This window comes from Theropithecus gelada, chromosome 6 (genome assembly GCF_003255815.1).
Source record: "Theropithecus gelada isolate Dixy chromosome 6, Tgel_1.0, whole genome shotgun sequence".
NCBI classification, from domain to species: Eukaryota; Metazoa; Chordata; class Mammalia; order Primates; family Cercopithecidae; genus Theropithecus; species Theropithecus gelada.
The window spans coordinates 4143069-4168676 of record NC_037673.1 but is presented as its reverse complement, the minus strand read 5'-3'; positions in this window follow the sequence as shown (position 1 = coordinate 4168676).

Below are 25608 nucleotides of genomic sequence, written 5' to 3'. Positions count from 1 at the left end.
TTAACAGCAATGTCCCTTACTTTTCTGAAAAAAAAATATACATTTGTTTGTGTTTAATGACTCAATTAAATGTTTGTTTTTCTGTTAAATTTCTATGTCCCATAGGGATTAGTCATGTGTCACCCAACATAGTATCCCTATGTCTTAACTTAGCACATTGCAAATGGCAGATGTTCAGGGCACTCAACATCTGTGTGTGCAGACATATGTACACTAGAACAATTGCTTTGATGCAGACAATAAATGAGTAGGATGTTATAAAATGCATTTTTTAAAAGCATGTCAATGTCTCCATTCTGTCATGAATGAGTCCTGCATGATTCCTGAAGAATTATTCCTGACTGCATCGGCATAGGGTATAAACAGTGCAATGCTGGTGTTTTACTCCTACTAAAGGGACATGTGTACTTGAATACACTGAGAGAGATGAGTTGATTGTCCATGACTAAGGGCCTTCGCAGGAGAATATCCAGGAGTGCAGCAAGATCTGGACTGTTCAGCACACTTGGCTCAGAAGTTCAGATTCCATGGGAAAACATTGGTTTTGCAGTGCATGTAGGTCACATTGGAGGCTTTTACAAAACCAGTTTCCCTGGGAGGCTGGCTTCACGGAGAGGAACAAGGGCAGAACTCGGAAATGTGAAGCTAAGATAGTTGGGATTCTGGCATCCAAGACAGGTCCCAGTGAGCAGCAGCCAGGTATCTCATGTTTTTGCATATTTTCAGTTAAATCTATTGAGGACCATTTTCAGTATCTTCAGGTCAGTTAACTCCATTTGAAGTATGGAAAATATTGACTATTTCTAACATAATCAACTATATTGAGGTATACACTTTGTACCCATTTAAATGTGTACAGCTCAATCAGTTTTGAAAATTGTGTAGGTCCATGCAACATCCACTACAAAGAGTGAAATTCCTATCACCACCAAATAGTTATCTGAGTCCCCACTGGAATCAATCTCTAGTCCTACCCTTGGACCTAGAACATCAATGATCAGATTTCTGCCTTCAACAATTAGTTTCCCCGTTTAAAATTTTACATAAATGGAAATAAAGAGTATGTACTTTATTGTTTCCTGTTCATTTTATTCCAAGAAAAAGTTTTGAAAAATCATCCATGTCGTTGCATTTATCTGTACTACATTCTTTTTTATTGCTGAAGAGTATCCTATGTCATGAATATACCACATTTTGTTTATTGATTTACCTCTTCAGGGACGTTGAAGTTGTTTAAGTATTGGGGCCGTTACAGTTTTTCTTTAGGTAGTTTGTGTTTCACTGAGTAATCCTGAGAAACTTTTCAAGAGCATGTCTACCACATGTGAATCTTCTTTGCTGAGATGTCTGTTCAAAAATCTATCTATGTTCAACTGGGTTGTTTCTCCCTTTGTTATTGTGGTATGAAATTTCTTTATAAATACTGAAAAAATAATTTTATCTAATCTATGTGTTGTGAAGATTTCCCAATGTGTAAACTTTTCTTTCTCTTAATGGTGTCTTTGGAAGAGCAGATTTTAAAAGATTTTGATATAGTTCAGTTTATCAATTTTTTTTTTATGTTTTGTATTCTGTGACATTTTCAGAAAGTCTATCACTTCTTCAAAAACTTAAAAGATTTTCTCTCCCCCCACCCAAGAAAGAAATCTTTCTGTTCTAGCTTTTATGCTTAGTTACATTTTCCATTTGGTTGATTCCTTCCTGCTTATTTTAGAGTAGTTTGCAAGGTAAGGTTCAATGTTCATCATTTTCCTGATAAATCAGATATTCAAGAACCATTTGCTGAAAAGACTACGTTTTACTTGCTGAGTTACTTTGATAACTTTGTTGAAAATCAACTGGATGTACACAGGTGTGTCTATTTCTATATTTTCAATATGATTCAATTGAACTATGTGTCTATCTCATCAATATCATAATGTCTTAATTTCTGTAGCTTCAAGATGAATTTGGAAAGCAAAGGGGTTAGTATTGACAATTTATTCTTCCTTTTACAAAATTATTTTAGTTCTTTATCATCATTTGCATTTCCACATAAATTTTAAACTTATATTGTTGATTTGTTCAAAAACTTTGCAGGGGCTTTGATTGTGAGTGTTTTGAATTAGAGATTTGTTTTGTTTTGTTTTGTTTTTGAGATGGAGTTTTGCTTTTGTCATCCAGGCTGGAGTGCAATGGCATGATCTCAGCTCACTGCAACCTCTGCCACCCGGGTTCAAGCGATTCTCCTGCCTCAGCCCCTGAGTAGCTGGGATTACAGGTGCTTGCCACCATGCCCGGCTAATTTTTGTATTTTTAGTAGACACAGGGTTTCACCATTTTGGCCAGGCTAGTCTCAAACTCCTGACCTCAGGTGATCTGCCTACCTCCGCCTCCCAAAGTGCTGGGATTACAGGCAGAGATCATTTTTTAATTGAAATTGTAATAATATTGAATGTCCAATCAATGAACACTTTCTATATCTCCATTTATCATGGTCTTCTTTAAGCATATTGACAATATTCTGCATTTTTAGTGTACATGTTTTACATATATTTGCTTAATTTAATGTTCTAAGTACTTGAAGTTTTCAATGTTATGGTAAATGTTTCTTTTAAAAAGTTTTCAACTATTCATTACAAGTATGCAGAAATACAGAAATTAAGTTTTTGAATTTTTATACTACAACCTTGAAATTTTTACTTATAGATGTCTTTTAGTGAGTATTACCTTTTTTGTAGATTCTTTATGATCTTTGTATATTCTGTTGTGGTCTATGAATAAAGACAGTTTGTTTTTTCCTGTTCGAACCTTGTTTCTTTTAATTCTTTTTCTTGGTTTAATGTTCTAGTTTGATCCTCTTTTAAAAGCTGAAAACAAAAAGATAACAGCATGTTTTTTCTAAATTTTAATTTCAATATCATGAAGAAAAAACTTGTTATTCTTCACCAAGTATGATGTTAGCTGTAGATTTTTCGGTGCATGTTGTTCAACATGTTAAGAGAGTTCCCTTCTTTTCCTAATTTACTGAATTTTAAAGTTATGAACAGACTCTGACTTTGTCAAACTATTTTATTTATGTATTGAGATAATCATGTGGTTTTCTGTTTGTATTTCATCAAAATGGCTAATGGTTAATGTTGATTTTTAAATGATAAATAACCTTGTATTCCGCAACAAACCACATTTGATTATGTTGTATTATCTTTCTTATATATTTCTTAATCCAATGTACTAAAATATGATTAGAATTCTTTTCAGATATAATCATGAGGTATACTTGTTTCTAGTTTTTTTTCTTGTTACTTTCTGTCTGAATTTGGTTTATTTAGGTAATTCTAACTTCATCATTTCAGTTAGGAAGTGTTCACTGTTTCTGTATTTTTTTAAAGGTTCTGAGAAAAAAAATGAAATTGTTTTCCTTTAAGAAATTCTGTCACGTATCACTGACAATATCTAGGTGAGTCTGTAAGGATTTTGTTTCATTTTGGTTTGGTTTTGCGAAAATATTTTAATCACCTAACAAGTACAAGGGTATTCATAATCTTTATTTCTTCTTTTGTCTGTTTCAGTAATTTGTTTTTCACAATACATTCGTCTATTATGCTTAAGTTAATGAAATTGTAGCAGAATTCGTGTTGTTGGATTATTCTTTTAATATGTTTAAGATATTCAGTCGTATGCCTACTTTCAATTCAAGTATTGGTAACTTTACTCACATCTCTTTCTATGTTGATCTGTCCACCTTTGCAATTACCAGTTTTGTTGAACTCTTCAAAGTAACTGGCTTTATTGGCATTAATTTTCTCTGCTGTTTTTTTCTTTTCTATTTTGTTAATTCTTTTTCTGATTATTAATACTTCCTTACTCCTACTTATTTTGAGATTCAATTTGTTTTTCCCCTCTACAGTCTCAAGATAGAAGCTTAGATCATTGATTTTAAATTTTTTAAAAACAAAGTATTTCAGGTTGTAAATTATCCTGTGGAAACTGAGTTAGCAACGTCAAGTTTTAAAATGCTGTTTTTCTCATGATTGAGTTAAAATATTTGTAATCTTGCTTGTCATTTTTATTTTCAAGTCGTGAGATTTTTAAAAGTGTTTTAACTAATTTCCAAATATTTGGGAGGATTTTATAGATATATTATTGTTATTGATTTTAATTCAAATCTGTTTTGATAATACATTCTATATGATTTTAATTTTTTTATGTTTTTAATTCTTTTATGTACTTTTATGTTTACTCAAACTTATTGTGGCATATTATAAGATCTTTCTTGATAAATTTTTAATGTGTGTCTGAAAGGAATGAGAATTCTGCTGTCATTGCAGGGGATTCTACATTTTAAAATAAATTTGACTTGGTTAATAGCGACTAATTTTCTTTCTATATACTGTCACTTGCTGTAAGAAATGTGATGAAATATTTAATTAAAATTCTGAATTTTTCCATTTTTTCCTTCAGTTCTGTATACTCTTCCTGAATACATTTGATATTCTATATGTAGGTACATAATCAATTAATATTGTTGTGCATTCTTACCTAATTTATCCTTTTATCATTATAAAATGTCCCTTCATCTCTGATAAAATTATTTATCCTGAAGTCAGTTTTAATTAATATTACTATAACCATTCCAAATTTTTTATCAATTGTGTTTGTAGTATGTATCTTTGTCCATAGTTTTACTTTTAAATTATCTCTCTCTGAATGTTAAATAAGTTTCTTGTAGGCAGCATATTGTTTTTATCTCTACGTTTTTATCCATTGTCACTCTACGTTTTTATCCATTGTGACAATCTCAGTCTTTTAATTGGAGAGTTTGATCTCTCACACTTAACTGTCAATATTGGTGAGTTTAAGTCTTGTGTCTTGATATTTGATTACTAAGATATTATAATATTTTTATTATCCTTTGTCTCCTCTTCTCTCACATCAAATATATTATTAAATAATTTTACTGTATTATTATCTTCCTAATTACATCTCTGTTTGTAGTTGATTTAAGGTTTCAAATGTGTATTCTAATACCTCACTTTCTGCCTTCAAATTGTATTCCACCAATTCACACAAAATATAAGCTTACATTGCGTACTTTCATTTTCTCTCCCCCATTACTTTATATTTCTGCATATATTATTATATATTATATGCAGAAATATATTTATTATTATGTTATGTTTCTGCATATGTATTTTATTTTATTTCTGCATACATTATATTTCCGCATATATTTATAAGCCTTAAACCTTGTTCTTATTTTTATTTTAAATTATCAAGTGCTCATAATTTTGCAATTAAACAAAAACTTTAAAAAATTTGCACATATACTTCCCTTTTCTCTCACTCTTCATTTCTTTTTGTAGTCAAAGCTTCCATCCAACATATTTAATTCAGCACCCAAAAACTATTTTAACCTTTTCTGTTGAAGTTCTGCAGGAAAATATTATTTCAAGTTTTTGTCTGAAAATTCTATTTTTTTTAAAAAAAAACCATTTTTCTAGATATACAACTTTACTTATTTTATTACTTTAAAAATATTTTTTATCTTGTGGATTGCATGTTTTCTGATTAAAAACCTGCAGTCCTTTGTAATTCTGTTTTCTTATATAAAATATCTATTTCTTCTCTATCTCTCTTATGATTTTCTTCTTATTACTCATTTCTGATAACTTGATTATGATGTACTTTGGTGGTGTTTTCCTTTTGTTTATCTCAGTGCTGCTTTTTGAGTTTTTTCAATATACAAGTTTTTAATCAAATTTGAAAAGCATAGTGAAAATTTAGGCATTTTTCATTCACTCTATTTTCTTTTTCTTCAGAGAATCTGGTTCTATGTATGTTAGAATTCTTGGTAATGTGTCACATTTCATTAAGACTGCTTACATATTTTTTTCTTGCCTCTTTTCTTTCAGTACTTCAATTTGGTTTGTTTATATTTAATTCAAGAAATAATTATATTGCAGTATTTATTAACTTAGATATTATTGTAAGTATCTCTTTCAGATGCTGATATTTTTAACTTTATAATTTGCATTTAGTTCTCCTTTTTGTAATTTTCATTATGCATTCCTTTTGCTTTAATTCACAGAACATTTTAACAGCTGTTTTAAGATGATTGTCTGATAATTCCATTATATTTGTTATTTTCAATTATTTCTCTAATGACTTTTAAAAAAAACTTTTTTCTTTCCATGTTATAATATTTTGTTTCCTTGCCTGCCTAGTAATTTTTGACTAGATGTTTGACAGTGTCCTCATTAGGAAGTTGAATATTTCTATTGTGTTGCTTTCCTCAAAGAAGTATTGAAATTTGTTTTGTCAAGTTATTAAGTCAACTATAGATTATCTTTAGGCTTCCTTTTAAGTCTCTAGATTAGACTTTATTTCTTGCTTTGTTGAACTCTACTAGTAAGCCATATATTTGTTTCTATTATGTTGTAGCAAATTTCCACAAACTTAGAGGCTTAAAACATTGTAACTTTATTATTATCTTACAATCTAGTAAATTAGAAGTCTGAAATAGGTTTCACTGAGCTAAAATGAAAGTGTCAACAGTGCTGTGCTTTCTTTAGGGTATAGTCCGTTTCTTTTATTTCCCAACTTTTAGAGGTGTTTCAATTCCTTGGCATGAGCTGTCTTCTATCTTCAAACCCAGTACAGGCAAGTCACATGCTTCTCACACTAAGTCATTTGGAGACTGACTGTCCTGTTTTTCTCTCTCTCTTACAAGGGTCCTTGTGGTTACATTGGGTCCACTCAGATAATTAAGGTAAATATTTGTATCCCAAGGTCATCTGGTTACCTAACTTAATTTTATCTGCAAACTTAATTTCCCCATGCCTGTGTAACAACATATTTACAGATTTTGGAGATTAGAATATGGACATTTTTTCAGAAGCTATTATGATACCTAATACAAAGCATAATCTTTCGCTCCCATCTACTAAATGTCATGTGTTTTAGCAAGTTCTTTGTTTTCTAGATAGTCAGAACTCAAATGTTTTCCAGCTCATTGCACGTTTTTACAATAGTCCTACTTATAGAAACTCAGGAGTTTTTTGTTTACCTTTACTTAGTTTTACCTTACTCACATAGAGCAACAGACTTAAAAGGATTATGTGGAGTGAATTCTCTGTATCTCTCTTCTCTTTGTTATTCTGCTGTAAAAATTCCAATTGTACCTAGCACCATGAACTCTTTCCTCTTCCCCCTCTATTCAGTAAGATTACTGTGTTCTGTTTGAGTACATCTTCTCTGCACTGCAGTTTGAAAATTGTTTCTGACAAAATTGAGGAGTGATTTATGGAATCACATTGATATATTTCTAATCTCACGGTAATCACAGTCCTGCACTCCCTAGAATTCCATGTCTATAAACAGTTGTTTCTATTTTTTTAGTTTTATATTTGTTTAGAGCATAAAGGCAGGTCTCCAACAATTTACTCTAATATGGCTGGAAGTGACATCCTTGACTGGCTTCCTTTTGACTGAGCAAGGTTGTATGGAGGTTGAGGTCTAAAAAAGGACACAGTAGACCATAGGATATACAGTTAAATAATTATGTGCAAAACAAAATGTGTGCATCTGGCCGTTTGCTAGTTGCTGTTTTTAATGTACACTCACATATATACACAGACCTTGTCACTTCATGTACTTCATATGTAGATAATCACTGTAAACCCATGAAACTAATAACAATATTTTTCAGCATAGTGTGGGAAACAAATATGTGTGTGTGTATGTGTGTGAAGTACACACAATTGCATGCAAGCGACATCATGATCTTTAAATAAGATAATACATTAAAGAAATAATATATAAAAAAGGAACTTCCACATAACAGGTCTTTGGAAGAGATAATATTAAGTTTGAATGACATTTATCTATCAATTAATCAGTTGTGAGATATACCCAATTTCTGAAACACTCTGCTGTGATTATAAACAATAGCTTGTATCTCGTAATTTAAAAACAACATAAAGTAATAAACAGACACTAAAGACTTTAGATTAAGATGAAAGAGAGACAGAGAGAGAGAGAGAGACATTAGAGATAAGTGTTTCTCAGACTGTATAATTTATATTTATCTGTCTTCCAGTTCACTCATCGTTACCTTTTTCATGTCTTTTTTGCTGTCATGCTTATCCATTGAATATTTTTATTTTACTTATTTTACCTATGATGGCTAATTTTATATGTCAACTTATTTGGGCCATGGATTGCCCAATAAAAGACTATTACTGGGTGTGTCCGTGAGGGTGTTTCTAGATAATATTTACATTTGAATCCATGAACTGAGTAAAGTAGATTGTTCTCTAGAATGTGGAAGAACATATTATACAATCCACTGAAGGCTTGAATAGAACACATGGTGGAGGAAGGAGTAATTTTCACGTTTTGTTTCTGCCTTAGTGTTTTCACTAAAATATATCATCTCTTTTTCTCTACCTTCAAACCAGGATATACTTCATTGGCTTCCCTAGTTTTCAGATCTCTGGACCCAGACTGAATTATGCCACCAAGTCCCCAGCTTTTCTGAATTCCCAGCTTGAGGACAGCAGCCCATGGAACTTCTCGGTCTCCGTAATTGTGTGTGTCAGTTCCTCCAGATTTTTCTCTTCTCGCACATGCACATTCTATTGATTACTTTTTTCTGGAGAATGTGTACTAATGCTATATCTTTTGGTTTTAGAATTTTCTTACTTGTCTAAACAGATAGAGGATTCTCTGCTGAGAGGTTTATCATTTCGTTCATTATGAAGATGTTTCATTTGTGTTAGTTATAATCACTGCTTTAAAGTGTTGTTCACTTATTTTATCCTTCAGTCTATCACAGGGTTGGTCTCAGTTAATTTTCTCTTCTCTTGAGAATGAGTCACATTTTTTGGTTTCTTCGTGCCTAGTATTTTGCCCTGTATCCCAGAAATTGTAAATATGATGCTGTAAAGACTATGGATTATGTTTCTATTCTTTTAATAGTATTAGAATTTTCTGTAGCAGGTAATTTACTTTATTGAGCTCAATTTTAAACTCTGTTTCTTAGGTGTCAGCACAAAACTAATTTGAGTTGTTTCATCCTTAGCTGAGCTGTTTGCAATCCTCATCTGCATGGTTCAGAATAGAGCCAGAGGTTTTGACAGCTTATACCTAGAATGTCCCTGTCCAGTTCTGTTATTTCCAGAATACCTTACTACCCAGTACATATGTCTGCCTTGAATTCTGTCTTTTGGTTTTTCAATGCAGAAATAGTACAGATTTTCAAGGATTGTGTCCACAAAACTTGGCATGGAGTACAGCTTTCCCTGCAACAAAAATCTATAAAATAGTAAAGTTATTCCTAACCATTCCTCTTTCAATTATTGATGCTGCTTTATATTTTGCCTGCTTTGTCGTTTTGGTTTGTTTTGCTTTTTTTTTTTTTAATCTGTCTAGAAAGTATAGTTATTACTTGTAGGAGGGTCTAGCTGATAGAAGCTTACTTGGCTATAACAAATTCTCTTCTATTTGAGCTCTTAAAATACATCAGAAAATATAGAAGACTGAAGAACAAATACACCTAAGACACGGGATTTCCCATCAAGGAAATTAGAATCTGAAGAGAATACAATATTTGTGCATAAATACATAATACCAGTAAATACATAAAGTGAGATGCAACAGACATACAAGAAGGTATAAAATTTAAAGGCAAGAAGGCTCATTCCTTACAATTGTTGAGAGCCTACTGTTTGTCTGGTATAACACAAGTTATCGGGGGCTAAAAATTTGGGAAGACATCCTTTGACTTCAAAATCTCCACAGCCATGTGGGGTGTTCGGGAAGTTTGCTGACTACTTTCGATGTCCCTTGGCTTGTAGAAACATCACTCTGCTGTCTGACTTCATGTTCACTGTGTTCTCTTTCTCTCTCTCTGTGCGTGTGTGTGTGCGTGTGTGTGTGTGTGTATGTGTGTGTATACGTGTCCATGTTTCCCCTATTAATAAAGACACCAGTCATATTGGATTAGGGCCCACCCTAAGTCCTTCACGTTAATTAATTACATCTTCAGCAACCCTGACTTCAATTAAGGTCACATTTGGAGTTTTGGGGATTAAGATCTCAACATATAAATTTAACCTATAATAGCATGTATTTTATCTAAATTTAACCTATAACATTTTCAGTCTAAAGATGAAGGTTGAACTGATTACTAAGGATAGATACGCATTTTCTAAGGAGATAATTTTCTACTTTGGTTCTTTGGGGAGTCGGGGAGGGGAGAGGGCCAGAGACGGAGAATAGGAGAGGAGAAGCCTCTGAGAAAATAAGGGTTCAGGGTGAAGCAAAGTGCTAAAAACAGGTTCTAAAAATATTTTTATTTTTTGAAGTTTTAAAATTTGTTTTATTTAAACTAGTAATTAATAACAAGAGCTATTTTGGAAACTATTAATGTTAAAATACACAAAAATTAAACAATATGATCCTGAACAAGTGGGTCAATGGAAAAATTAAAAAAGAAATTGAAAATTTTATTGAAATGAAATTTGTTTTATCCAATACAAAACATTACTTAATCCTCAGATACAATGTATAAACTTTAGAACTGTAGAAAGTAGGTCATCTACAATCCACCTCTGTAGCATCTGGTTGTCTGAAGCATCTACCTCCCTAGCATCTGGTTGTCTGAAGCATCTACCTCCCTAGCATCTGGTTGTCTGAAGCATGGGTTTGCAGGGCATGGTTCTTTTCTGTTCTTTTTATATTATGCTTTAGCAAAAATGTAGGCATCTTCCACTTTTTAAATTTACTATAAAAATATTAAATTAGAGCTTTGTTTAAAAGGAGACTGATTCTTCCAAGTTCTGCTCGAGGTGGCTGGCTGTCCTTTTTCAGGCCTTCTGCAGTTCATCCAGTGGAAAGAGAGGCTGATAACACGTGAAGTGGTTCTGTCTGAAAGGGCATGGGGAGAAAATATCAAGCCATGCATGGTTTTTTATGACTGCCTTAGCAGGAGAGTGAAAAAGATATTATTATTGACCTCACTATTCAGTGTTTCATAGGAACAAATTGAAATATTGGCACCGACAAAACAACACTACTTGAAATGAGTCTCTTCAGTATGCTCTTCAGACTTCTTTGATTTATAAAAATCAATAACCTCAACATTAAGTAAACCTAACCTGTGACCATGGGCACAGACAATCTTGTAATTGTTGAATGTTGCATATTGCATTCATTGGGATATTTGGGAAGAGATGGGGATGGAGAATTCAAAGTCCTTTGAATGAAACAAATATATTGCAAGGAAACAAAAACATGGCAAGGGGTAATCAATAGTTTATTTTGTATTTATTAATTTTATTTCTGCCTTTATTTTTTAGGTTTATACTGTTAAGTTTGGTGAGAGAATACAATAAATTATTTAATCACTAATTAAGCGTAGTCATCTTCACCACTAATATGAATTTTCTTCATTGGAGCTGGGGAATCCTCTTAAATATTCAGTAATCAGGTTTTTAAAAAATATATATATATAGTTTTATATATAAACATATCTATAAAGTTTTCAAATGCATATAAATATATGTTTGAAGATTTCAACAAAATACAATTACATGAATTAAGTTACATGCACAGCTTCAAGTTTCTGAGTTAGAGGTGTCACAGACTGGAAGGGAGCGCCGTGAGTTCACCCGTCCTTCTTGACACTCATGCACAAACATTCCTGCTGGCAGTGCCCAGGCAGCCTGTTCTGGGTCTCAGCCATCCAGTTTCTGCTGAGTCTAAAATTTGTTATTTTATGATATCTTATATTTTTTTCAAATTTTAATAATTACAAATTGTCTAATAGGTTCACATATGACTACCACAAAGTGTGTGCAAACCCCCACTCTGCCCCTGCAGTCACTGGAAATTGTCTCCTTGCTCCAGCTGGCCCTCACATCCTGTCTGTCTCCAGCTGGCAGTGAGATCACAACCCACGGTGCACCATTCTTGTCTCCACCTGCAGTGATCTAGGATTCATCACTTGACTTCAGTTTCTCTTCCTATAACCAAGGACTGCGGATGCGATCTTGTGCATATTTAAGGATGCCACTTTTTTCTCCTATCCTCTTGGCCTCTGTCTTACTCTTGATCTTCCTTACCTTTTTTCTGGCCAATGGAAATGAACTGATTTCTCTGCTGCTTCTTTTTTTGAACTGATTTCTCTGCTTATTGTTTCCCCTGCCTATTCCAACTGGAGCATTCTTCACTCCAGCTCCAAAGTGCTAAAAATAAGGTAAAATTTTGATAACATTACACCACACATTTATATTTTTCCAGCTTCTCTCGCTTTCAACAGGATCAGCTGCAAATCTCTACTGTGCCAGATGCCCCATTTGTCACCTGGATGCAGGTGCATCCCTGCCTCACAGCCTGTCCCTTTTCACATTGGACCTCTTGTGTAGCTTTGCTCAATTACACAGTTGCCAGCACAGATTTGCAATTCATCTGCAGTTATGCCTTCAAAAAAGGACTGAATAGTAGAATGGCTATTATCTATCTTTAATTGCCTGGGTCTAGCAGAGAGCCTGGCACACAGTAAGAGCTCCACAAATGTGTTTTTAAAAACACTATGCTATTTTGCTAAAATTGACAGGATAAAAATGGGAACTGCAGCTCTAACTGCAGGCAAATGGTAAACAAGAAAATGGTATTGCCAATATAACTTACCTTCACCATCTCAGTGGAACTCTTGGTATTTGAGACTATGGGTAAGGACAGAAATGCCCAGGTAGCTTATGAAAATAAAACTGTGGGTGAAGGAGATTCAAAAGAAAGATATTTAAATAGTTTCATGCTTCTCAAATTTTTTATCCTTACCCTTAGTCAGAAAGAAATCAAAGCTAGAGTTAAAAGGTCAAACTGTAAAGACAAACTGTTTTGACTTGACAACATATGAATTATGTACACCATGTTTGAGCACAGATGAGATATTCAGCAATATGGTTTTCATAGCAAAGATAAAGATGAAAAAGACTGCAACTTGTGATGAATAAAGAGCTCTGTAGTAGCCAACAGATACATGCACTTCTGTTATAAAATGCCTCTGGAACTCAATTAATTTACTTCAGTGTCCTTTTGACTTCTCAATGCTCATCCCTCCCACCCTAAAACAAGATCTTTACTCCCTGCAACACACGCTCTTCACTTAGCCTCCATCACAGGCAGCACAAATGTCAGCTTTTAGTCCCAGGATCCCACCCAGGATACCACATAACATTGATCTATCTTGTCTCCTTAGGCTCCTCTCAGCTGTGACCCTTTCTCAGACTTGCCATGTTTTTGATGACTTTGACAATTTTGAGGAGGACTGGTCAGGTATTTTGTAGAGTGTCCCTCTATTGAGATTATTTGATACTTTTCTCAGATTAGACTTAAGATGTGTTTTGGAAGAAATAGCAAAAAGGCCAAAGGCCATTCTTGTCACATCATATCAAGAGTGCATGTTATCAACATGACTTATTGTTGTGTTAAAATTGATCATCTGGCTATGGCAATGTTTTTCAGGTTTCTACACGGTAAAAAGAAAATACTCTTTTATTCTCCTTTTTACACTGTACTCTTTGAAAGGAAGTCACTATGCACAGCCCACACTCAAGGCACACAACATCATGTTCAACCCCCTTCAGGGCTGCATCCACATAAGATATTTGGAATACTTTTGCACAGGATATCCATCCATTCCATGATTCAATCATTTATTTTACCAGTATCAACTCATGGATGCTTCCTTTGTATTTTGACTTGTAGTCCAATTAAATTATAAATTTTCTCGTGCAAAATGTTTCAGTTCTGGTCATCAGAAGCCATTTCAATTGGCTACCATGTCATTTTGACATTCTTCTGTAATTGTGTTTGTTTTTATCTATTTTATTTTACATATTTGTTTTTAGTACTTCCTATTTCCTGGTGATGCAAGATTCTTCCATATGCCCGACTTCTTCTCTCTTTCAATACTTGCTTGCTTAGTCCACAAGTTAGTCATTTTTCTAAGGAGTCTGGTCCTTTTTATTGGAGAATGAAATTAGAATACAAGATCTGGGATGTGCACCTACTTGATGTTACTGAGGTGGTCTTGTTTCTAGTCCCTCTGGGCTGTCATCATGAGGATACATGCATGTACACCAAGGCATACACGTACGTACATCTAAAACACTGCTACATACAACCATCCATATCTGTAGTAAGGTAAACATGAGTTCATACTTGTGTCCACCTCTAGCCATTTACCACATGGGTTATTCTCCCCTTTCTTGTCTAGAACTTCCTACTCTATCTGTGAGAAATCTGGCTCTTACCCTCTATCTTTTATTGCTTATTTCTTCAATTTAGTTTTTACATAGATAGCATTATCAGAATTGTTAACCCATTCCCCTGTCATCACCTGAAGTAAAATGCTCTGGAGAGTTTATGTAGCCTTTAGTGTGATAGACTCCACCTATTCCCAAAGTTACATAGACTGGTTTCTTTTTATGCACTCTTTTCAATGAGTTTGTTTCATCCATTTATAATACCTTTAGATTGTTTTGTCACATTCTGCATTTTATGGTGAAATCCCATCAGAAAGTACACAATTCTTTTTTAATTTGCATGTACTATGATTCATTTTTTTAATGCTATAAAGTTCTATGGGGTTTGGCTAATGGAAAGTACATAAATGATTACAGTGTCATACAGAATAAAACGTTAATTCCCTTTGCTTCTTCTATTCCACTCTCCTTTCTCTGAACTCCTGGAACCCAATGATTATTTTGCTGTTATTGTTTTATTCTCTGGTTTGGCTTTATCCAGATGTTGTATAATTGAAATGTTTTAGCTTCATATGAAATTATCAAACCATTGTAGCTGTACAATTTTGCATTCCTACCAGCAATGAATGAATAGGTGTACCATTTGGCTATACAAACCGAAGTGGCTACACTATTTTGCATTTCTACCAGCAGTGAATAAATGAGAGTTCTTGCTTCACATTCTCATCAGTAATTGGTGTTTTGGTGTTTTCATTCCCCCACCCCTCTCTTTCTTAATTTACCTATCCTAATAAGGTATATAATAGTAATTTATTGCTGTTTTAACATGTATTCCATGAATTACACTAAGGATACATTGTAAGTATTTTTTTCAAATGTTTATTTGCAACCAGTATAGATATATATAATTTTTTCCCTGGGGTTCACAGATTTTGCCCACTTTTTTTTTTTTTTTTTTTTTTTTTGAGATGGAGTCTCGCTCTGTCACCCAGGCTGAAGTGCAGTGGTATGATCTTGGCTCACTGCAACCTCTACCTCCCGGGTTCAAGCAATTCTCCAGCCTCATCCTCCCCAGTAGTGGGGATTACAGGCGCCCACCACCAGGCCTAGCTAATCTTTGTATTTTTAGTAGAGACCTGGTTTCACCATGTTGGCCACGCTGGTCTCGAACTCCTGACCTCAGGTGATCTGCCCACCTTGGCCTCCCAAAGTGCTGGGATTACAGGCATGAGCCACTGTGCCTGGAGGATTTTGCCCACTTTTAAATTATGTTGTTTATAACTTATGGTTGAGCTCTAAGAGACTTGAAAAATATTTTTACATACAAATTCTTTACAAATATGTGCTTTGCATATATTTTCTTCCAATCTGTGGGCTTGTCTTTTTATTCATTTAGCATTGTCTTAAGCAGAGAGGAAGGTTTTGAGTTTAATCAAGTCTACCTTATTATTATTATTATTCCCTGGATAGTTCTTTGGATTTGTATCTGAAAACTCATGATTAGAGGTGATGTGGAGCAAGATGGCCAAATAGAACACCCCAGTTAATCAACACCCCCAGCAGAAACTTCAATTTGAACAACTATCCACACAAGAAGCACCTTCATAAGAACCAAAAATCAGGTGAGTGAGTGCAATATTTGGTTTTAACATCTAAGTAAGGAAGGAGGCACTGAAGAAGGTAGAAAAAAATCTTGAATCACCTACACCAACCCTCCACTATCTCCTGGCAGTGGCCATTTTGCACAGAGAGAGAATCCGAGCAGTTGGAGGCAAGGAGAGTGCAGTGATTGTGGGGATTTGCACTGTAAGTCAGTTCTGCCCTGTCATAGCAGAAAGAAACACAAGGCAGAATCCAGCCAAGACCTACAGAGGGACCATTTAGATCAGCTCTTGCCAGAGAGGAATCATCTGATCCAACAGTCAGAACCTGAATTCCAGCAAGCCCCACCGCCGTGGGCTAAAGTTCTCTAGGGTTCTAAAGAAACTTGAAAGCAATTCTCCAGCCTCATCCTCCCCGGTAGCTGGGATTACAAGCGCCCACCACCAGGCCTGGCTAATTTTTGTAATTTTAGTAGAGACGGAGTTTACCCTGTTGGTCAGGCCGATCTCGATGACCTCAGGTGTTCGTCTTGGCAGTCTTGGCCACAAGGTCTGCAATTCCTGGGTAACTCCTGATGCTGTGGTTGACTTGTTGACAGTGGACTTGGGGGACACATGACCTGGTAAGACACCAGTGGGGTTGGCTAAGGGAGTGCTTGTGTTACCCCTCCCACAATCCTAGGAAGCACAGCTTGAAGCTCTGGGAAAAACTTCTCTCTGCTTAAAGAGAGAAGAAGAAAGAGTAAATAGGACTTTGTCTTGCAACTTTTATGCCAGTTCAGTGACAGTAGGATAAGGCAGCAGGCAGAGTCATGAGGCCCTTATTTCAGGCCCTAGCTCCTGCATGACATTTCTAGACACACCTTTGGCCGGAAGGGAACCTGTTGCCTTGAAAGGAAGGAACTAGACCTGCAAGGATTCATCACTTGCTGACTAAAGAGTCCTTGGGCCCTGAATGATCAGCAATGATAGCCAAGCAGTACTTACCATGGGTCTCGGGTGAGACTCAGAGATGTGCTGGCTTCAGGTGGGATTCAACATATTCCAAGCTGTGTGGCTGCTTGAGGAAAGGAGGGGAAATAACAAAGGTTATACGGTTTGGCTGTGTCCCCACCCAAATCTCATCGTGAATTGTAAATCCCATAATTTCCAAGTGCTCTGGGAGGAACCAGTTGGAAGGTGATTAAATTATGGGTGTGGGTCTTTCCTGTGCTGGTCTTATGAAAGTGAATTGGTCTCATGAGATCTGATGATTCTAAAAATGGGAGTTTCGCTGCACAAGTTCTCTTTGCCTGCTGCCATCCACATAAGACGTGACTTGTTCGTCCTGGCCTTCCACCGTAATTGTGAGGCCTCCCCAGCCATGTGGAACTGTAAGTCCAACAAAACTCTTTCTTTTGTAAATTGCTGAGTTTCAACTATGTCTTTATCAGTAGTGTGAAAATGGACTAATACAAAAGGGGACTTTGTCTTGCAGCTTGGGTACCATTTTGGCCACAGAAGGGTAGAGCACCAAGAGAGCTCCTTGGGCCTCTGATTCCAGTCTTGGTTCCTGAACAGTATTTTTGGATCTTCCTTGGTCTTGAAGAGTATCCACTGCTCTGAATGGAGAGACTCAGAACTGGCAGCATTTAATACAAGCTAACTGAAGAGCCTTTAAGGCTGCAAAGGCCAAAGACTTAGATCACAACACCCAACTCTCTTTGAATACTTGGAAAGCCTTCCAAAGAAAGATAGGTACAAACAATCCTGGACTGCAAAGACTACTATAAGTACCTAACTCTTCAATACCCAGAAACCAAAGAATATTCATAAGCATCAAGACTATTCACGAAAACATGACCACACCAAATGAACGATATAAGTCATCAGTGACCGGTCCTGGAGAGACAGAGATATGTGAACTTGCAGAAGGAGAACTCAAAATAGGTATTTTGAGGAAGCCTAACAAAATTCAAGATAACACAGACAAGGAATTTAGAACCTTATCAGATAAATTTAACAAAGGGGTTGCAATAATTTAAAATAAGCAGAAATACTATAGCTAAAAATGCAATTGACAATTGACATACTGAAGAATGCATTACAGTCTTTTAACAGCAGAATTGATCAAGCAGAAGAAAGAGTTAATGAGCTCAAAAACAGGCTATTTGAAAATATACAGACACAGGAGATAAAAGAAAAAATAATTAAGAGGAATAAGGTATACTTATAAGATCTAGAAAATAGCCAGAAAAGAGGTAAAGAGAGAGATCTAAGTAAAAAGTTTATTTAAAGGGATAACAGATAACTTTTCAAACCTAGAAAAAGCCGTAAATATTCAAGCACAAGAAGGTTATAGGACACAAAGCGGGATTAACCCAAATAATACAACTTAAAGATATTTAATAATCAAACTTCTGAAGGTCAAGGAGAAAGAAAGAATCCTAAAAGCAGCAAGGGAAAAGAAATAAATAGCATAAAAGGTGCTCCAACATGCCTGGCCACAGAATTCTTAGTGGAAACTACAGGCCAGGAGAGAGTGGCATCACATATTTAAAGTACTGAAGAAAAAAAAATCTAGAATAGAATATGCGGTGAAAATATCCCAAAACATGAAAAAATAGACTTTCCTGACAAACAAAAGCTGAGAGACTTTATCAGCAACAGACACGTCCTACAAGAAATGCTAAGGAAATTTCTTTAACTAGAAAGAAAACAACAGTAATCAGTAATAAGAAAAGATCTGAAGGTACAAGATTCACTGTTACAGTTAACACAGAAAGACACAGTATATTATAACACTATAACTGATGTGTAAACTACTTGCATATTGAGTAGGAAGACTGACAGATGAACCTATCAAAACTAATAATCACAACAACTTTTCAATACAAAAAGCAGAGGGATGAAATTAAATGTAGAGCTTTTATTAGTTTTCTCTTTGCTTGTTAGTTTGTTTATGCAATAAGTATTAAGTGTTCATCAATTTAAGAAAATGGGTTATAAGAAATTATTTACAAGCCTAACAGTAACTTCGGATAAGAAAAATATGGCAGATACACAGCAAATAAAAAGCAAGAAATTAAAACACACTATCAGAGAAAATCACCCTCACTAAATGGAAGGCAGGAAGAAAAGAAAAAAGAAAGACCACTAAACAACCAGAAAACAAATGACAAAATGGCAGGAGTAAGTCCTTACTTATCAATGAAAATACATTGAATGCAAAAGGATCAAACTCTCCAACCAAAAGACATAGAGTGAGTGAATGTAAATATATATACATTGGAACCCTGTTAATATATAACCCTTGTTTATATTATATATAATGTGTATATATAATTCACACACACACACATATATATATTCATTTCCAACCCTTGTTTACATATAAGCAAGACCCAATGATCTGTTGCTTACAAGAAACTCATGAACACACTTTACCTGTATAGACACATGTAGACTGAAAATAACGGGATGGCAATTATAACAGAAAAAAATAGATTTAAAGACAAAATGTATGAAAAGAGAAAAAAAAGTCTTTATATAATCATGAAGTAGTCAATTCAGCAAGAGGATATAACAGTTGTAATACACACTAAACACTAGAGCACCGAGATATGTATAAAGCAAATATTATTAGAGCTAAAGACAGAGATAGATTCCAATACAAAAATAGGTTGACACTTCAGCATCCCACTGTCAACGCTGGACAGAGTATCCAGACGGATAATCACCAAAGAAACAAAAGACTTAATCTACACTATAGACCCAATGAACCTAACAGATATTTATAGAACATTTCATCCAATGGCTGCAGAATACACATTCTTCTCAGCAAATGGATCATTCTCAAGGATAGACAATATGTGAAGTCACAAGACAAGTCTTAAAACATTCAAAGAGTGAAATTTTGTTGATGATATGATTTGGCTGTGTCCACACCAAAATCTCACATTGAATTATAATAATCCCCATGAGTTAAGGGCAGGGTCATGTAGAGATACTGAAACGTGAAACTGGTTTCCCACATACTGTTCTTGTGGCAGTGGATAAGTCTCATGAGATCTAATGGCTTTGTAAATGGGAGTTCCCCTGCCCAAGCTCTCTTGCCTGCTGCCATGTAAGATGTGGCTTTGCTCCTCATTCGCCTTCAGCCATGATTGTGAGGCCTCTCCAGCCATGTGGAACTGCGAGTTAGTTAAACCTTCTTCCTTTATCAATTGCCCAGTGTTGGGTATGTCTTTATTAGCAGTGTGAGAACAGACTTATATAGTAAATTGGTACTGGTAGAGTGGGGTGCTGCTATAAGGATATCTAAAAATGTGAAAGCAACTTTAGAACTGGGCAACAGGCAGAGAATGGAGCAGTCTGGAGGACTCAGAAGAAGATATGAAAATGTGGCAAACTTTGGAGCTTCCTAGAGACTTGGAGGGCTCAGAAGACAGAAAGATTTGAGAAAGTTTGGAACTTCTTAGAGACTTGTTGAATGGCTTTGACCAAAACACTGATAGTGATATGGACAATAGAGTCTAGGCTGAGGTGGTCTCAGATGGAGATGAAGAACTTATTGAGAACTTGAGGAAAGGTGACTCTTGTTATGCTTTAGCAAAGAGGCTGACAATATTTTGCCCATTCTAGAGATTTGTGGAACTTTTAACTTAAGAGAGATGATTTAGGGCATCTAGTGGAAGAAATTTCTAAGCAGCAAAGCATTCAAGATGTGACTTGTGTACTGTTAAAAGCATTCAGTTGTATGTATTCACAAGATATGGTTTGGAATAGAAACTCACATTTAAAAGGGAAGTGGAGAACAAAAGTTTGGAAAATTTGCTGCCTGATGATGCAATAGAAAAGGAAAACCTATTTTCTGAGGAGAAACTCAAGGCAGCTGCAGAAATTTACCTAAGTAACTAGAAACCAAATGTTAATCACCAAGACAATAGGGAAAATGTCTCCAAGTCATGTCAGAGACCTTCAGGGCAGCCTCTCCTATCACAGGCCCAGAGGACTAAGAAGAAAAAATGGTTTTGTGGGCCAGGGCCAGGGCCTTGCTGCTTTGTGCAGTCTCAGGATTTGGTGCTCTGCATCCCAGCGGTGGCTAAAAGAAGCAAACTTAGAGCTCAGGCCATTGCTTCAGAGGGTGCAAGCCCTAAGCCTTGGAAGCGTCCACGTGTTGTTGGGCCTGCAGTTGCGCAGAAGTCAAGAATTGAGGTTTGGGAACCTCCACCAAGATTTCAAAGCATGTATGGAAACGTCTGGATGTCCAGGCAGAAATCTGCCTCAAGGGTGAAGCTCTCATGGAGAACCTCTGCTAAAGCAGTGACAATGGGAAATGTGGGATCAGAGCCCCCACACAGAGTCCTGACTGGGGCACTACCTAGTGGAACTGCAAGAAGAGGGCCACCAAGCTGTAGGTAGGCCACCAGAATGATAGATCTACCTACAGCTTGCACTATGTGCTTGGAAAAGCCACAGACACTCAACACCAGCCCATGAAAGCATCTGGGAGGGAGCCTGTACCCTGTAGAGCCACAGGCATGGAAGTGCCCAAGACCATGGGAACCCACCTCTTGCATCAGTGTGACCTGGTCACCAGACATGGAGTCAAAGGAGGTCATTTTGGAACTTCAAGATTTGACTGCCCTGTTGGATTTGGTGCTTGCATAGGGCCTATAACCCCTTTGTTTTTGGCAATGTCTCCCATTTGAAATGGCTGTATTTATCCAATACCTCTACCCCCATTGTATATAGGAAGCAACTAATTTGCTTTTGTTATTACAGCTCATAGGCAGAAGGGACTTGCCTTGTCTCAGATGAGACTTTGGACTGTGGGTTTTTGAGTTAATGCTGAAATGAGTTAAGACTTTGAGGGACTGTTGGGAAGGCATGATTGGTTTTGAAATGTGAGGACATGAGATTTGGGAGGGGCTGGGCTGGAATGATATGGTTTGGCTGTGTACCCACCCAGATCTCATCTTGAATTCCCACATGGTATGGCAGGGACCCAGTGGGAAGGTATGAGAATGGACTAATATAGAAAATTGGTACCAGAAGAGTGGAACACTTCAATAACAACACTTGAAAAAGTGGAACTGGGAAACAGGCAAATCTCAGACAAATTATAATGCCTAGTGTTGGAGGTGGGGCCTGGTGGGAGGTGAGTGGATCATGGGAGTGGTTTCTATTGGCTTAATGGTTTAGCACCACCCCCCTATTGCTGTTCTCATGGCAGATTTCTCAGAAGATCTGATTTTTTAAAAGTGTATAGCACCTCCCCCACCATTTCTCTTGTTCCAGCCATGTAAGATGTGCCTGCTTCCCCTTCACCTTCTTCCATGATTGAAAGTTTCCTGAGGCCTCCTCAGAATCCAAGCAGATGTCAGAATCATGCTTTCTGTACAGCCTGTGGCACGAGTCAGTTAAAACTCTTTTCTTTATAAATTACCCAGTCTCAGTTATTTATTTATAGCAGTGTGAGAACAGAGTAATATAATAACTTGGGGTAAACTTAAGCAAAGAAGTGAGACATCTCTACCATAAAAATTAGAAATATTGATACAAGAAATTGAAGAGGAGGCAGAAAAAGGAAAAATATTTTATGTTTATGAACTGGAAGAATAAATATTATTGAAAGGCCCATACTATCAGGAGCAATCTATAGATTCAATATAAACCCTATCAAAATACCAATAGCATTTTTCACAGAAAGAGAAAAAAATTAAAAATTATATGAAGCCACAAAAGACCCAGAATAGACAAAAACTATCCTGAGAAAAAAAAAACAAAAAAAAAAACTGGAGGAATCACATACCTGACTTCAAATTATACTACAGAACTGTAGTAACCAAAATAATACGTACCAGCACAAATACAGACACATAGACTAACAGAACAGAATAGAGAACCAGAAATAAATCTGTACATCTACAGTGAACTCCTTTTTGGCAAAGATGAAAAGAACATGCATTAGAAAAAGGACAGTCTCTTCAATAAATGGTGCTGGGAAAACTGGATATCCATATGCAGAAAAAAATGAAACTAGACCCCAACTCTCATCATATACAAAAATCCAATAAAAATGAATTCAAGATTTAAATCTAAGACCTCAAATTATGAAACCACTAAGAGGAAACATTGTTGAAACCCTCCAAAACATTGGCCTTGGCAAATATTTCTTAAGTAACACCCAATAAACCCAGACAACCAAAGCAAAAGTGAACAAATGGGATTGTGTCAAGTTAAAAAGTTTCTGCACAGCAAAGGAAACAATAAGCAAAGCAAAGAGACAACCCACAGAATGGGTGAAAATATGTGTAAACTATTCATCTGACAAGGGATTAATAAGAGCTGAAACAACTCATAGGAAGAAATCTAAAAATCATATTAAAAGTGGGCAAAATATATGAATAGATATTTCTCAAAAGAAGACATACGAATGGCAAACAGGTATGTGAAAAAGTGCTCAACATCATTGATTAGCGGAGAAATGAAAATCCAAACTACACTGAGCTCTAATCCCATACCAGTTAATATGGCTTTTATCCTAGAGACATGCAATAACAAACGCTGGAGAGGATGAGGAGAAAAGGATGTGGAGAAGATGTGGAGAAAATTCTTACACAGTTAATGGGGATGTAAATTAGTACAACTATTAATGGAGAACAGTGTAGAGGCTCCTCAAAAAACTAGAAATAAAACTACCATATGATCCAGCAATCCCAGTGCTAGTTATATACCCAAAAGAAAGGAAATCATTATATCCAAGAGATATCTGCAGTGTCATTTTTATTGCAGTACTGTTTACAACAATCAAGATTAAGAAGAAACCTCAGTGTTCATCAACAGATGAATGGACAAAGAAAATGTGGTACATATTAGCAATGGAATACTATTCAGCCATAAAAAAAAAAAAAANGTTTACAACAATCAAGATTAAGAAGAAACCTCAGTGTTCATCAACAGATGAATGGACAAAGAAAATGTGGTACATATTAGCAATGGAATACTATTCAGCCAAAAAAAAAAAAAAAGAAAGATTCTGGGGCCGGGCATGGTGGCTCACACCTGTAATCCCAGCACTTTGGAAGGCCAAGGAGGGTGGATCACCTGAGGTTGGAAGTTCGAGACCAGCCTGACCAACATGGAGAAACCCCGTCTCTATTAAAAATACAAAAATTAGCCAGGCGTGGTGGCTCATGCCTGTAATCCCAGCTATTCAGGAGGCTGAGGCAGGAGAATCGCTTGAACCTGGGAGGTGGAGGTTTCAGTGAGTCAAAATTGTGCCATTGCACTCCAGCCTGGGCAACAAGAGTGAAACTCTGCCTCAAAAAAAAAAAAAAAAAAAAAGAGAGAGAGAGAGAGAGGTTCTGTTATTTGCAACAACACTGATGAAATTAGAGGCTATTTTGTTAAGTGAAATAAGCCTGGCACAGGAGGACAAACTTCACGTGTTCTCACTTTTCTGTGAAAGCTAAAATTTAATACAATTGAACTCACGAAGTTAGAGAGAAGAATGATGGCTACCAGAAGCTGGGAAGGAGAGTGGGTGGTGGAAATTGGGATGGCAAATCGGTATGAGAATAGTTAGATAGATCAAATGAGATCTAGTATTTGATATCAGGACATGGTAACTGCAGTCAATAGTAAATTATTACACATTTTAAAGTAACTAAAATGGTTATCATTGGATTGTCTGTAACAAAAAGAAAGGACAAATGTTTGAGGTGATGGATACCCCACTTACCCTACTGTGATTATTATATATTTTATGCCTGTGTCAAAATATCCCATGTACCTCATAAATATATATTCCTACAGTGTGCCAATAAAAAATGAAATTAAACCTCATCATCAAGGCCAAGGTCATCTAGTTTATCTATAAAATTATAGTTTTATGGTTTATGTTTAAATCTATGATTTCTTTTGAGTTAATTTTTGTGAAAGGTATATGATTAGTATTTAGGGGTTTTTTTTGCATATAGATATACAATTGTTTCAGCACTGGTTGTTAAAAAGAGTATCTTTCTTCAGTTTAGTTATCCACATACTATAATCGCCTAATACCTTCTTACCATTATTACTTAAATGTTCATTTTAACATTTTTTAAGAATAGGAAAAACAAGAAAGATTTTGTTTTCTTCATTTATTTTTTCTCTGATGTTCTTTTCATATACAGAATTGAGATTTTTAAATCTATACCAGTTTTCTTCCTCTGCAAAGAATATTTGCATTATGTTCTCTACAGAGGAAGAAATTGGCATAGATGTTAGGTTGGTGCAAAAGTAATTGCAGTTTTTGGCATTATTTTCATGGCAAAACTGCAATTACTTCTGCACCAGCCTATAAAAACATGAACATTTCCTCTGTTCATGGGTCATGTTTTTAATGCTGCTTTCATGATTTTCTGATTGTCTTTGGCTTTCAACAGTTTGACCATGGGGTGTCTTATGTGGATTTCTTCTTGGAGTTTGTTGAGCTTCTTTTCCTGCTATTACTGCTTCCCGTGTTCTTCCCTTCCTTTCTCTCTCTCCTGTTCTGGAATTCCCATTCCACATATTTGGTACAGTTAATGGCGCTACTCAGATCCCTGAGGCTCTATTCATTTTTATTTGTGAATTTTCTCTCTGTTTGGGAGATCAGATAATTTCTATTACTATATCATGAACTTCATTGACTTTTTTCTTCTGGTGTCTCAAATGTACTAGACTTTTCAATGTCACATACACACATCATCCTTTTTATAATATATATTTGTATCAACCTTCTT